Source organism: Ochotona curzoniae, unplaced genomic scaffold (genome assembly GCF_017591425.1).
Source record: "Ochotona curzoniae isolate NIBS_2020 unplaced genomic scaffold, NIBS_Ocur_1.0 contig_883, whole genome shotgun sequence".
In the NCBI taxonomy this organism is placed as follows: domain Eukaryota; kingdom Metazoa; phylum Chordata; class Mammalia; order Lagomorpha; family Ochotonidae; genus Ochotona; species Ochotona curzoniae.
Genome location: NW_024466599.1, coordinates 39,411,030 through 39,415,000, shown reverse-complemented (window position 1 = coordinate 39,415,000; position 3,971 = coordinate 39,411,030).

Genomic DNA, 3,971 nt, shown 5'->3' with positions numbered 1-3,971 from the left:
GCTTGAAAAATTTGTTTACTGCCCCCCCAATTTTTAATGAAGAGTGCAGTAAATAACAACATTAATTGCAGCTCCCTCAGAGTGTACTTGTGTACTTGAACATCTTGGCCACAAACAAAATAATTTAATAAGAAGTCCTGATTTCGTGAAGCTGACTTAATGAACTCCCAATATCAGCAACTTTGAGGCCTAAAGGCATGGATGGAACTGCACTTGGATGGCAAGCCACAGAATCACTCACCCAGTATCAGTGAACTGCTTCTGCACACGCTGGCAGGGCCAAGCTCAGAGTGCAGTCTTTTTCTAAGGATGTTCCTTTGGATAAGCAGTGTATGTCTATTAGGAAATTAACTATGTGAATTGAAGAGACCAGACTTCAAAATCTAATTTTTATAAATATACTCATGTCCTCATTGGCTAAAACTGGCTATTAACCAATTTTCCAGAACAGCTGTACAAAATTTTTGCATGTCAGCCAGCTAAATGGTACAAAATAACATGTTTAAACAGGAATAGCTTATAATTTTATCTAAATATAATTGCTGCTATAAAAAGTGCTTCCCAAAGCGAAGGAAAATACACAGCTATTTTAATTAAGGCAAATTCGTCTTTTTTTTTTTTTTAAGTACACCTTTTCGAAGTGATAAAATTGTAAACAAAGGGTAGAAGGGTCTGGGGAGATTGCCTTCAACTCCAGTCTGACATTTCAGGCCCATGTCACCCTATAAACCCGCCCTGAGCAATTCCATTTTCTATTTGCAAAGAGAAACCAGCTGTGGGGTGGCTTTACTAGGTGGCATGTGATTGACCCGCTCACCTGCTGGAGCGGCAGTTCGCACTCTCACCTTTTGTTTATGGGGCCTGGTTTCTAAACACGTGGCTGCGCACACAGAGTGGGGCTCAAGGGACTACAGCCATCCCTGGAGGGCCCCCAACCCCCGCCACCCCGCCCCATAGGTGGGACTGCTCACATTTCCCGCAGTGAACTCATTCTTTTTTTGATTGGTGGTTACTAGCAGTTAACGGCCATTTATTTACTTTTTAAAAAATAATAATAAACTTCATAAACTAACCGTTCCCTCGTCCCACCTCCTCACTATGTGCCCGAGTGAGTTGGTTATTTTCAGCCTTTATTTTTAAGAAGGCTCTGACTGACTGGGGGAGGGAAAGACTGGAGGCGGTGGGGAGAGATGGGGTGGGGGAACGCGAGGGGGAGGGAGGGAGGGAGAGAGAGAGAGAGAGAGAGAGAGAGAGAGAGAGAGAGAGAGAGAGAGAGAGAGAGAAGGGAGGCAGGCGCTAGGGGCGGGGGAGGACACGAGTGAAGGGGCGTTTGGGAATAGGGAGACTGTAAAGGATGGATGGTAGTGAGGAATGCTCAGGCTTGGGGGACACCCCGAAACTGTTGCTTCTGGGCGGACCCCACCCTGCCGCGTGCAAGAGCCTTGCTCGCCGCGGCTCCTTTCTTCCCCGCCTTGGACCCCCACCCCCGCTATTTCAGCTTTTCCTCTTGTAAGTTTCAGAGCCAGCTCCGAGGTTATTGAGGACACTCATCCGAAGGAGGGAAATAATAGAGGTGCTGAGAGTGTATTTGATGTTTCTTAAAAGGCAAAAACAAAACGCCCTCCTCTAAACAAGGGAACTCGACTGTACCTGCTTTTTTATTTTTATTTGGAGAAGGGAGGGGGCACTGGCTGAAGCAGACCACTTTTTAGGATGATTTAAGTGATTCTTTTTAAATGAAAAAAAAATTTTTAGCCTATCATATTTAATCAGCCACAATTATAACACATTCAAAGTGAATAATATGCCTCGACAGTATTTTTATTGTTATTGTTCATTGCTTGATGTTCGACTGCTTTAGAAGCACAGGAAAGAGAAGTAAACGCGCTACAAATGGGGAATTACCCTCGTTTAGCATTAAAATTCATTTAGATAAAATTGCCACAAACATTTAAATGGGAAGATTAGTTCCCCCTCACGCCTTATTGCACTCGCTCAATGGTTCCGTTAAGAACATTTTACACGTTGGAAATTCCGTCTTCTCAGACGGCTTGCTGTTTCCTAGTTACCCACATTCAAAGCAAAGGCAGCAGCAAAGGCAGCCGCAGCAGCAGCAGGGGAAAGGGGGGAAAAAAAGAAAAAAAAAAAAAGTTTTGGCAATCGCTCTGCAATTCATGGGCGGATCGCCCCGGTCTCCCCTCCGCCCCGCTGCCGGCTACCCCCACCCCTGCCTTCCCCTCCCATTATGTAATTTGCACAGCCTCGTCGTCGAGGAAAACAAGTGGCTTCGTGACATAGGATGTATCCGTAGGGGTAAAATAACGAGGAAATAGCCAGCCGGCCGGTCCCTCTCCTCCGCTCCCGCCGGGAGTCGGGGGGCTCGGTCGGCGTTTCTCACACCTCCTAACCCGAGGCCACGAGGCGCGTTCCCGGACTTTCTCTCCTTGCCAGGACTTTTCCCGGAAATTGGCCACCGCTTCTGGCGTGTACGCTGGGAGAGAAACGCGTGAAAAGCGCGAGCTGGCGAGGCGCGCGCGGCGCCCCCCGCCCGGCCCGCCCCTCCCCCGCCGCGCCCCTCCCCCGCCCGCCGCCCGAGCTGAGGAAAGCCAGCTTCGACTGCCACCTTTTGGGGATTTGGAAAAATGACTCGGTAGGAACCGGAGGGAGGAGGGAGGAGGCGCGGGGGGCGCGGAGGGGGGAAAAAACCCCTGATTATCCTGCGTCGGAACTGGCTCCCTTAATCTGATGCTTAAATATTTGATGTGGAAAAATTACCCATAAAATTAGTTACTAACAATTTCAAATTGAAATCACTTATCGAATTATAAACGCATTAAAGCTGTATGGATGGTATTAGGACTTTCTCCCGAGGCTGCGGGTTGTCTCCTTGCAGGGAGCCGGGCCGACGAGGTTTGCCTCGGGGACAGGCGCCCCGGGTGCGTGCGTGTGTGTGTGTGTGGAGGAAGCTCGGCGAGGGGCGGCCTGGTGGCCGAGGCGCGGGGCTCCGGCCTGAGGGGGACCAGGCCCCGGCGGCTCCGGCTCGCTCGGCCCCGCGGGGGCGGGGAGGAGGACGGGCCACCGCGGCGGAGCCCGGCTGCGACCCGGGGGTGCAGGCGCCCAGCGGGAAACGCGGCCCTCACGTCCCCAGGCTCCCGCGCGCGGCTCCCAGGCGACGCGCCGGCCGCTCGGCGAGCGGGGTTCTAGGCCAGGGTAGCGCCACCCCGGGTCTGCGGGCCGGGGGACTGTGGGAGCTGGGGAGACGCCGTATCCCCGGGGCCGAGCGGAGCCGGGCCGGGCTGTGCGCCTGCAAAGATCCCGCGGGCAGCTGCGCGGAGCTCCTGCAGGGGCCGCAGCTACTGAGGGCGCCCGGGCGCAGAGTCCGGCCTGGGCCCAGTGCGTGCGCTGACCAGACCCTGCCCAGGGCCCAGAGCACGTGCGGGCTGCTCACCCCTGCCTGAAGGGAAGTTTAGCACGAGGTTGGAGAGTGGCCAGAGTGACTCGGGTCTGGGCAGAAGCGTGTGGGAGACCTCTCCAAAGGGGCTCGAGCCCCCTTTCCCTTGAACGCACTCGGAGTTGCTTTGTGTTGGCCTCTAGCGCGCCTGCCGGGATGCCCCAGGCCCGCGGAGGCTCCGGGGGCGTGGCCCTGAGAGCATGGGGGGACCCGAGGGCAACTGGCAACCTGGCCGGGCCCGCCGGGAGGGCCGCGAGTGGCCGGGCGGGGAGAGGCCGCCCCCGGACGCCTTAGGCCAGAGATTCCCCCCCTCCCCAGATTACTTGAAAAGCTCCGCGAACTTTCCCCGCCCTTCGGATCCCGGCAGGCCCTCGGTCGCAGGGAAGGGCATGAAAAACAGAGCTGAATGACGCGGAGCTCCGGGGTAGGCGTTTGGACACGAGTGGCAAGCGAAGGAGCGGGTCTGGGGCGCTCCGCCTGGCCGGGCATTTTCCCCGCTCTCACTCCCCTCTCCCGTGGT